General features: G+C 38.1%; 1 protein-coding gene across 9 annotated transcripts in view; it reads right to left on the bottom strand.

Annotated features, from left to right (window-relative positions):
* The window catches only part of fbrsl1 (fibrosin-like 1), a 427,092-nt gene that overhangs the window by 283,542 nt on the left and 131,249 nt on the right, over positions 1 to 12,301 (bottom strand). The gene's annotated exons all lie outside the window — the stretch shown is intronic.

The raw sequence follows: 12,301 nt of genomic DNA, 5'->3' as shown, positions 1-12,301 counted from the left end.
AATGTCTTCCAACTAAAAAGAAATTCAAGTTTTTCTAATGACTTTTTTTGTCTTATGAAAACTAGTCATGAAGGTCAGACTTTGATGGACCCTCTTCTTCAACAGTCAGTCCCCTTAACCGGATTGTCTAGTTACAAAGAGGAAAAACGTTAAACTCAAGTTCAAATTTATTATTATCCAGATTACATATTAGAAAACAAAATATTGTATAATTTTACTCAAATGTAATCACAAAAATGTATATAATTTTATATAAATTGACAGTATAACTGGAATGTGTGAGAAAATTAGATGTTTTCCTATATATTTACAAAGTGAGATGTTGTTTTATACCTAACTCTGCTATAAACTTCTCCACAACTTTATCCATGACCTGTCTGCTGTGTATCCATCTCCTACATGACCAAAAGGACGAGATAAAGGATGCAAGTAGCTGAAATGAGCTTCCTCCTGAGGTTGGCAAGGCTCACCCTTAGAGATAGGGTGAGGAGCTCTATCACCCAAGGGGTCCAAAGAGTAAAAATATTGGTCTGTAAAAATTAATATAAGAATATATATAAAATCAAAAGTTCTCCAACTTTCTTATCAAACACACCTCTGGACAGCTACATCAGGGGTAGGGGCAAAACTAGTTAGTGATTAAAATAGCATTAAACTGTGTTTATAAGTATAACAGCCTTATCAACTTTGTGTGAATGTGCAAATGTGTATAAATCAGAGAAAAAAAAAGAAAATGGAAAAAATGGAAAAAATGGAAAAAAACGTTCTAAGGAGTTCTCAAGCTGTGTGTACTTTTTTAATTAAAAAAAATCAACTAAGGCCATGCAAATACTGTTGTAGAAACTCTTTCATATACCTCATTCATGCGCCCACTTCAAAATTTTGGTCTGAGGTTACTGAAAACGAAATACAATTTAGGAATCTTTGCTGAGAGACCTAGTTTCTAACACTTTGTTCCTTGTTCCCCAGAGAGCTCAGTACGTCTTAAAGACTGTTCTGCTTCAAAGCAACACAGCACTTCATGTGACACTTCAAATAACTAGTAGATGCAGAAATAAAAATCTTAAGCTAAAGTGTGTAACTGCACACACAACAGCATTAACACATGCAGCTGGCCTCATATTTTAATGGTTAAAATATTTTAATTACATATACATCTTTCTGAAGATTATGTTAGGTGAATGCATTTCTAAACACCTTTAAACTACAGTTTGTCGTTTTGTAGTGAGCTTTGAAGCAGAAATAACATTGCACTCACTGGAGGTTTTCTACTACACACATTCCTGATATGCTCACTAAACATTACTGTAAGATAAACCCCAAAGATACAGTAAATCATAAAGCGCAGGATGTAATAAAGCATCTCTCCCCATTGTCTGCTCTAGTTAAACATCTACCAGGAGCAATATGTGTTGCTATAGCTACACACTCCCCAGCAGATGCTGGGCTGAGAAGTCCCACTTTAATAGATTACATGAAAAGAAAGCAATCATAAGGAGGAAGTTGGAAACGTGGAGGGAAATAATGTTCTCAGAAATGTACAATGGCTAACCTCTACCACTGTAGTGTAAAACCCATTGACTCTTCTAAAATATATGGTTGCAACAGCATGCAAAATTAAACAACATCCAAAACAAAAACAGGATCTTTGAAACAGGATCAGACAAAAAATGTTTCAAGAAGGAGCTTTTTTCTCATCCCTTTCCATAATTGACCCCAGAGTGGTTCATTTGAAGTAATTCTGCTACATATTAATGCCTATGACTTGACTGATGGGTTTATGTGTGTGTGTGAACCTACAGGGCAGTAATTCAGCCAGCCACCTTACATGGCCTGATATTAATCACTGTGCACTGTCCCATGCAATATTCACCCAGTTAAGCACAGTGGGTGAAGAGGTTGTCTGGGTTTGTTCAATCATTCTCATTTTCTCTCTGTTCCAGTCTGTTCCAGTCTCTCCCTCAGTCTTCTTGTCCAAATTGGAAGAAAGCAGCAGGTAAAGCTGAGGGCTTCAATGCGGAATGATACTGGACAAATCCAGGGAGAGACAAATATTCAGGAAGGTCAAAGGAACTAATGAATTTTGATTAGTTGAAATTAATTCAGGGGAATCATTTTCACACAGATCTCACATCCATCTTGGCAAAAAGTCATAACAGAGATGTCTTCAACCTCAAAGTTTTACCGTCTTAAATTCAACCGTCTGGGCCCAGTTCAGACCGGAGTCCTGTCAAGGTCCGAACCCTCCTGAGACTAGAGGAGCAGACACAAAATTTGTCTCTCCCCTCTCACCACCTCTATTTGTACACCAGTGGAACTGCCCCCTCGTCTTTCCCAGCATTTCTCCTCAAATCCTGACGAAAGTCAACACAGGCAGCTCCAGTGGAAACCCACTGGGACGAGTTTGGCTCCTCTAACTAAATCCACAGTGGTCAGGCTGTCTGTCTGCTGAGCAGAAATAGATTGGCTTTAGGAAACTTGAAATTGCACATAGAGAAAGGCATGTGCTTCCAAACACTTTTCATAAAGGAAAACCCTTCCAATTGGGATACACTGGGTTTTATTCACAGAAAAATATCATTAGATTTTATCTTGCATGTAAAGGAAATGATACCTTGATATTATTACTGCATAAAAATGACTGGCAAATCACTGGCAAAAATAAAAATGTTATCTTATTAAAGCAGATTTTTGTATTTTCTTCGAGAGAATAAGGTAGTCCCACAGCAGCTATTCTCTTGTTTCTGAAAATACTGACGTCATCATCTAGTTTTTACGGAGAGAAGCTTTGTTTTGGCCCAATACCGATTTCCAGTTTACTCTGAGATCTGACCTGCTGTTTCCAGTTTTCATTGATTCCATTGTTTGCATAACTCTTTAACACATAAGAGAAAAACAGTGCAGCAAATTCCTTGATAATTGTAAACGTTTTAACTCCCATAGAAAACAAAATAACAAAAATTTCCCCAAATATGCATTAAGCATATCTCGCCAACCTTAATTCTAATTTCTCACGTACATTTTGTTGGTTAATGCATAATAGAGCGAAAATGGTGAGACTCAGTTGGAAGCATTGATTGAATGAGGGAAAAAGAAAAAAAAAATCAGAATTTTCAGTAATTGGCTTGCCATGTGGTGTTTGGGGCAGGGTGCTTGATTAGTGCAATTCTAATTTTTCATGTCCTTATTCCATTTGTGCGAATGCAGGTTGGAAACTCAGGCACTGCTGGGGAGTAACTGCAGCTGTCATGTTTTTGTTTCCCAGTAACTGCTGTGGCTGAGGTACCCTGGGCCAAAGCATTGCAATAGTTTAATGGAAATTATCAGAATCTCACAAAAGTGAGGACACCTCTGACAGTTCTGCAAATATTTCACTATAGCTTTTCATGGGACAACACCGAAGACATGACACTTTGATAGTAATCAGTGCACGGCTTGTATAATAGTAACACATTTGCTGTCCCGTCAAAATAACTCAACACACAGCCATTAATGTCTAAACAGCTGAGTGAAAATGTCCAAATTGTGCTCAAAGTGTCAATATTTTGTGTGACACCCATTATTTTTCAGCACTAACAAACTCTCTTGGGCATGGAGTTCACTAGAGCTTCTGAGGTTGCCACTGGAATCCTCTTCCACTCCTCCGTGGAGTGGAATATCATGGAGCTGGTGGATGTTAGAGGCCATGCGCTCCTCCACCTTCCATTTGAGGATGTCCCAGACATGCTAAATAATGTTTAGGTCTGGAGACATAGGCCAAACCAGCACCTTTACCCTCAGTTTTTTCAGCAATAAACGGGTCCTCTTGGAGGCGTGTTTGGGGTCATTATTATGTTGGAATACTGGCCTGCGGCCCAGTTACTAAAGGGAGTGAATCATACTTTGCTTCTGTATGTCACAGTTGGCATTAATGGTTCCATGACACTTACCTGTTTAATGACTCAGTTATTAACTAATGAATAATTAATGACTCAGTTATTTACCTCATGCTGAGCATAGATCAATGTCATGTTCTTTAAAGGCCCATATACAACAGCATTGTCAGCATCCATCTGGAAACCTGGCCCCAGAGAGCCAGTGTTTTTCGGGCTTCTTGTGCATCATCTTTAGAAGAAGCTTCACAGCCATGCAGACCACTTAATGCAGTGTCTGAACACTGACAAGCTGACCTCGTACCCCTTGGACCTCTGCAGCAATGCTGTCAGCACTCATTTGTCTATTTTCAAAAGACAACCTTTGGGTATGACACAGAGCATGTGCGCTCAACTTCTTTGGTTGACCATAGCGAGGCCTGTTCTGACTGGAATCTGTCCTGTTAAACTGCTGCATGGTCTTGGCTACCGTGTTGCACCTCAGTTTCATGGTGTTGGCAATCTACTCATAGCATCAACCATCTTTATGAAGAGCAACAATTCTTATTTTCAGATTCTCAGAGAGTTCTTTGCCTTGAAGTGCCATGTTGAACGTCCAGTGACCAGTATGAGAGAGTGCAAGATCAATAACACCAAATTTAACACACCTGCTCCCCATTCACACCTGAGACCTAGTAACACTAACAAGTCACATCATACCAAGGGTGGAAAATGGCTAATTAAGCACAAGTTGGACAATTTTACTTAGGGGTAGGGATGGGTACCGAATTCGGTACTTTCATAGGTACTGACCGAATTCCGTAGGTTCTACCGAGCACCAATTCACGTAAAATCAAACAGTACCATGTTTCAGTAGCTAACCGCATCATTGTGACACTGAGGGAATGGAAAAGTGGGCGATTTTCCATGCTGGACATGAACACAGCATTGCACGCACAAGAGCATAATGACGTCAGTAGCTGCTGGTACCGTTGACAAAGCATGGCTGATAAGTAACCTGCACCGTTTCCCCTACCAGTGTTCAAGGGGAGTGCCTCGCCCCACCAACCAGACTGCCTGCCCCCCCAAGAAGATCACGGCATGTAGTAATAGTATGTTTTAACAGTTAATGTCATTCATTTTAATAGAACACGTCGTGAAGGATTTCTGTCACTGTGTCGTCGCTACTCTACATTCTATGACCAAACTCGACAAAAAGCTTGACGAAAACACACTCACTCTGTGTCACCAATGCTGATGTTGACACACTGAGTGAACACAAGCTCCTGACAGCGGACAGAAAAACATGCCACTAAACCTAGAAAACAGGCAAGGATATCTGCAGCTTTAAAAAGCGCCAAACTTAGTTTTGATGGCAGCATTTCCTGTCCTGCGAGCAGCAGCAGGGCTAACTTTCCCACAATTCTGACATGACCTCCTATACAGGCATCAAGAATGGAGGGTCAAACTGGACAAATTTAATACAATAAAATCATCATTAAATAAATATATGTTGTGAATGTCCCATAAGTGAAGTAAATGTAACATGAAATGTGCCATTAAATTCAGCTACCATTTATTTATTTAATACATCATTAGAAACAATAAATGTACCATTATATAATGAAATGGACTATTATACAATTAAATGTGCCACTGAATAATTAAGTATAATTTTAAAGACGACATGACGTAATTAGTGGTACACTTAATATTTAATGGTACATTCAATTTCTTTCTATTTCACAACATATTTATTTAATATCTTCCCTTGATGAAGCCTTTCCCCTCTACTGTGGCAAATGCTCTTAAATCTTTAGTGCACATGTGAGTAATTTTGTTTGTCAGATGAGACTTGACACATGATGGTACTTTTCGTTTGACGAATTAAGGGATGCACAGCTGATTCAATCCAGAATTTGCCTTGCAAGTGTCCCTTAATCACTGGTGAACTTGATTACGACTAAACACGTTTTACAAGCAGCATACTGCGTGTTAACACCGCTACATTCAACTCTCCTGCAGTTCGGAAATATTTGCGACTTTCCTGTGAGCTCTATGAGTTTATAGATAGATCCTTACTTCTGACTTTACGTTGCAAATCCAATTTTACCACGTCCAGTTCTCCACCTGCGTTTGCTCCCTCCATTGCTGCGTTCTGAACGCAGGTGGAAAACGTCGATCAGAAGCACTGTTGGCTTGTGGGTCGTGTAGTTCATTTGACTCGCATTATAGTATAAGCTTCTTGGGAAAAAAAACTACACAATGGCGGCGTCAATCCAAGTTTTTTTCTTCTTAAAGTTTATAACAAAGTCTCAGTTTTACATTTCCAAAGACTATTGACCCTAGTTTGTTTTCCCTCCTATTGGTTAGTTCCCGCTCCCGTCTGCTCCCGTTCATTTTTTATCCTGTACCGTCCCAATCATGTGATCTTTACTAATGTTGTCTCCCATCCCATGGGATTCCCATGGGAATCCCGTGACCCGTGGGACTCCCAAAAAAATATTAGCCTCTACTGTGTAGTCAGTTAGTTGTTTTGTAACATCTCAAGGGTTTTAATGTTGAAAAAATGTTTGAAACAAACAGCTGGATGTTGTTTTGATATACTCATTAAAGTTTATAAATTGAGAAATAAATATGTTAAAATGAAAATTTATTTTTTATTATTAAACAAATTAACATTTATTACCACATAAGCACAAAAGTACTGAAAACTGGTACCGTTGAGTACTAGTATCGATTCCCAGGTACAGAGTATCGATACGGTATCGGTTAAAATGTGAAAGGTACCCATCCCTACTTAGGGGTGTACTCATTTTCGTTGCCAGTGGTTTAGGCATCATGGGCTGTGTGTTGAGGTTTTTTGAGGGGACAGCAAATTTCCACTGTTATACAAGCTGTACACTGACTATTTTACATTGTATCAAAGTGTCATATCTTATAATACAATAAAAATATTTACAAAACTGTGAGGTGCACTCACTCTTGTGAGACACTGTAAACCTGTACAGGCTGTGGATAAAAAGTTGCAGAATCTTAAAAAAAAACACATTTCTTAAGCAATGTTATGTTGATAAGCACATAAAAATACCGTAAATTGATGTAAAAAAAAATTTGGAAAAGGAACATGAAAGTATTATCTCTATTATCTGATATTCAGATGTAAGGAAGCTGAGATTTTATGGGGAATTCTGCTGAGAACAGTCAGTTTCATAATTTTTTAACTCTTTATGACCGGCGGGAGCACCGGCGCTTCCATTTGCATATCTATTTTTAAACGCCTGTAGAATTAAGCTAGAACAATACTTTTTTTTGCAAATGAAACTGAAGAGTTTAACTTAAATATTCTACTCACCACCTGTCCCAGAGCACAGTTTTTATTTTCCAGAAACTGTCGAGAAATCCAGTAAAAAAATAAAATAAAATAAAATAAATAAATCACAAAAAACAAACGTTAAAATCCAGACCAAAGTGTACTTCCAACATCGGAATATGCGTGATGTCGTTGGTGGATGAACTATCACATGGTTTTCTTTCACACCAATGCCCGCAACAACTGGAAGCGATGTATTTCCTGGGTGATTTTTCCTGGGAGTGGTCTTTTTTTTCCCAGTAGTTGTAGTTTCTTTGCGGTAAACTTCGCTCGCACTTTCACCTTCGTTGTTTTTTGCACTTTTTATTGTTTGAAGATGGTCTCATGAACATATATGTGTGCTCATAGGTATCTGGCACACTTAGAGATTTAATTACACTTCAGTAAATAGTTTATTTTGATGTACATATTATCTTTTCTCAAACTGTTCACAATGTACATTTTATGTTCGTTTTTGTCTCTGTTCATAAAAAATAGTGTATTTCAAAAATGAAGTTATGGAAACACTCCAAATAAATTTCCTGTGGTTTGACAGGGTTTTGTACAACTTTTTTATATTGCAATATTTGAGGGATACAGCTATGATATTTCTGTATTTAGGAAAATATGTGGAAAAAAAAAAATCTAGTTTAATTTTTCTGGTGGTTAATTGCACTTTTTTGCAATTTACTTACTTAATATGGAGTTATTATATACAAAATATTAAAATTTAGGATTTAAGGGTTGTATCGATGTATAGCAAATTGAAATGCTCCACAAAATGGCTCTGCAGCATGTACAAATGTAAAAATATGCTCTGGTGAACTTGTTCTATGGTAGGTCATAAAGGGTTAAATTACCAAATGAAAGTCATTTTCTTGGTATTTATCTTTCTTGCATGCAGGCATGGTATTCATTGTATAATTGATGTGGTAAAGAAAGATTACTGCTTTATGATTCTGCAAGCCTCTGCATGTTGCAAGTGTTGCTAAGCTAATTCATCTGTCAAGTCCTGTTACAAGTCACAGTCACCCACACTAGACTGTTGTCTAAGAATGCTTGTGTGTCCATGCACACACATAAACACCAAGACATACACGGGAACATGCTTCTGCATACAATGTGCCTGCAGCCACCTCTTCACCGTAGCTCATTATCCACTCATCTAATAATGCTCCTTCTTAAATTGCAGAGTTAACCTGACGAACAGAAGAAAGACCTTTTCTATCAAGTTCCCACTTACAAGCTTTCAACCACTTAATTACTTTAAGGTGTTTTGCATTTTTTCACTTTTCTCCCAGATGGTGCACAAGTCAACCACATTTTAAAAAGGAGACTGCAGCAAAGCTTAGGAAAAAAAAAAAAATGTAGAGATAGACTAAGAAATCAGCTGGTAATCTGAGTTGGACGATCTTATGCTTGATCGTACATGAGCGTTATCAGGTGGTGATGCTGTTATAATACTATAGAAAGAAAACTCAGTTATCTGTCTTCAGTATAAGATGTTTGGAAAGGTAACTGTCTTTTTTTTTTTTTTTACAGACGAACAGCAGCTGTTCATTCAGGCTCCCGCTTACAATTCGGCCCCAAATGATTCGTCCCCCTGGCAGATTTAGGTTTATTTAAGGATTCATTTAATTTAACCAACATGTTACTTTGAAAGAAATATGGCCAAACCAGAGTCCCGATATAATGCTGATTGAGAATCTGTAGAGGAAGCTAAAGATTAGGGTGATGATAAGGAGGCCTTTCAACCTCAAAGACAGGAACTTGTCACCAAATACAAATCATCTTCCCTTGTCCTCTGATTCCCCAGATGAGTATAAATAAGTTTTGACATGTCATTTGTTTTATTAAAATTTAAATAAAAACAGTAATGTTTTCTAAAATTGATACTCCTTTTACACAGTTCTATTATCCTTTGAGATATGTGCAAAAAACCTTCTGAATGAATGAAAAACATTTTAAATTTAAATCGGCCGGTGCTATGAATAACTTTGTGCTTAGCTGTAATTGAAGCAGCGGGAGGTAGGTAGCAGGTAGCTGAACCAACCCTTTTATCCGTTTGAAGAGCAATTCTGCCTGTCATGGGACATGCATGATGGTAAAATCTTGGCAGTCTCCTGAACATCCCATTAAGATAGAGATCTACTAGCTCTACTGGAAATAAACACAAAGACTGGTGTCTATAGATAGTAATGCCAACCAAAGTTTAAAATATCAACTCCGTAATCACTTTGTCATTTTGGTCAGTCATGTTTTAACTGCTGAGATATGTAACACAGATTTGCCAGCCCCCCACAACCGACAGTATGACGTTACCTCTTGTTCTCATATAAATAATGCTTGTTCATGACATAAGGCTCCTCAAGCCCTCTTTATGGTTAACATGAATGGATAAAATGATCTTTTATATAATCTGCTTCTCTCGAACATTTCACTCGATTCAGCTGTTAATTAGTGGATGCATTTTGTAGAATAGTGTTAAAGAGCACATCTGCCTATTGAGGTGTGCAGAAAGAAAAAAAACAGAAAACAGTTAGTTCTAATCTGTCATGAAGATAATTTAACGTAATTCTTTTTAGCCACATAATGTACATGAATCTGTCCGATAATTTGGAGAAAACTACTAAAGAAATAAGAAATGGATAAAAGGCAAATCGGTAGGTCAGAGCTTTATACATTTGGAGATTAAAAATCACCCACAAAATCTCTTATTGGTGCATCTCTAGTGAAAATCTTTCAACAAAACATTGCAGGTCAGTGGTATTTGCTGGATGGTCTTGTGTGTACGGCAGCTCTCAGGTTAGCCCTGAACCATGCTCTGCTACACAGTCAATGCCCCAGCTTATCTTATCAGCCTGCAGTTGGCTTTCCCCTTATAAACACACCTAGATATGAGACTCGGGAAGTAATCTTGAGCCAGCTACAGTAAGAGCAGAACACGTGGGATGGTGGTTTTGTGATAAAAGGCTGGCCTGTAAGAGCTTGGGGCAAGCATCAGGGACAAACTAACAACTATGTCCACAGGTGCTTTCTTATGCAGAAAACAGTACAAAACAAAGCAACCACGCTGAAGGACGAGCAGGCCAGCATTATGTTTTATGCATGATCCCCCTTTAAAGCATGCTGAAGGTCAAAGACATGCTGCTGGATATGGTGTAACCTGCTTCTCTTACAGCTCACAATGAAAACACAGGACATGTAGATTAGATTCTGGACATACAGACATGAAAGACGAAAGTTAGTTCCTTCATTCATTTAGCGGTTCTTTCATTCCGTCCCTAGCTGTTTCCTTAGTTTTTCTTTCTTTCTCAGTTTTTTCTTCCTTAGTTCAATATTTCCTTTATTTGTTCCTTAGTTTATTAGTTTTTCCGTCCTTAATCTCTTTCTTCCTGTCTTAGTTCATTCCTCTCTGAGCTTTTTATTTTATTTCCTAGGTTTGTTTCTTCCTTCCTCTCTGAGCCAGTACTGACCAACATCCCTAAAGGAACAGCTTGGATGTTTTTAAGTGAACTTATAATCAGTAGGTTTTCTCACCTGTAGTAGAAAGATGTCATATTGCTTATTGGTACTGAGAAGAAATCTTTGTGTCAGCTATTTTTAAGCTACCTTTGAGCAGAATAGTTGGGATGTAGAGCTAATAAGCACCAACAGCCAATTGGATGAGTTGTTCAAACACACTGTTCTTGGGTTATGGGAAGCTTCTCAAAAGAGAAATGCAGTGAAGGAAAAACTTCAACAGCTTCCAGTAAGAAGTGAAGCAGATGACAGTGAACCAGGCACATTTGTAGGTGGCTACTTATGCTTTGTACCATTTTACACTGAAGCTGGGACAAAAACCCTGAGGCATTTTTTTGAAGCGGACTGCTTTGTGATTTGTTTATATAAAAAGTCATTAAATCAAATGATTCTAAATCATGAAATTCTGAATGGCAGGGTTGCAGTGTGCTGTTGTATTACAATAGAGTTATTATCTGTAGCGGAATGTAGATCTGATTGAGAAGCTGCAGCTTAGTGCACGCTGAATAAGAGCAGCAACTTAAACACAGCAAACTAAATATCACAGCCAAACGCATTTTCAGCCATGTTAACCTCCTCAGGAAATCTTATCTGAAAGAGATATTTTTGTCTGTGGTGGAGGCCTCCGGGCTACATAGCCTCATTATTTGCCTTGGCTTCTTTGTTTCCCCCCTTATCCTCAACAGCCCTATAGTGGATGTTGGCTTCGGAAAAAGACCATAAAAACATCCGCCATTTAAACAAACTGTTAACACATAAATGAGCTATCTCAGTGGGACAGACTTTGTGAGCTCAGCAGTGTTGTTAAAGCTTAGGATATTGGCAGTACTCTATCAGCATAAGCAGAAAGCCACTTATGCAGAAGGGAAAATAAGGATTGGATTACAGTGTAAACCCACCTGAAGGTAGCAAACTATCAGTTTATCTTTGAAAGACAAACTGTTCTGGAAGCAAATGGCTCAGTGGTAAACAAACATTTTACAGGGGTCTTATTAATGACAGACGCAAACTGCTGTGTTCCTGATTTCCCATTAATGTCCCAACATGACTGTCTTGTTGATCTCATCTGTTTCCTTCTTTTGTTATATTAAGATAAATGAACAGAAGAGTACACTCCCAAAACACCCATTTTGTCAAGATACATTTACAGTGCCTGGCAAAAATGTTCAAACTCTCTGAACTTCAGAGGAAGAATCTGTTGAAAGGACAACTGTTAGTAGTGCTCTCCACAAAACTTCCCTAATTGTTTCTTCCCTAAAAGAAAGTCATGATATGAATATGGGGCAACGTTTGCTGATGACCTGTTAGAAGCTGCCAGAAACTGGAAATGAGTGCAGGCTTTCACCTTCTTCTGTCCAACAGAGAAAAAACCCGCATGGTTTAGATAATAGTATATCATGTGACAGAATAATCCAAAGTTTCTACACATACTGTATATAATGGACAAAAGGTGTTGCAAGACAAAGCTATTTTTAAGACTAAAGGATGGGGACAAATTTCAGTTTCTATTTGTGCAAAGGTGGTAGAAACCTTCTCAAAAGACTTATATTTGGAATTGGTATTGCAAAAAGAGGTG

The sequence above is a fragment of the Girardinichthys multiradiatus genome, chromosome 12 (genome assembly GCF_021462225.1).
Source record: "Girardinichthys multiradiatus isolate DD_20200921_A chromosome 12, DD_fGirMul_XY1, whole genome shotgun sequence".
Taxonomy (NCBI): domain Eukaryota; kingdom Metazoa; phylum Chordata; class Actinopteri; order Cyprinodontiformes; family Goodeidae; genus Girardinichthys; species Girardinichthys multiradiatus.
Note: the sequence above shows the minus strand (reverse complement) of the source record. Positions and strands in the feature narration are given on the sequence as shown.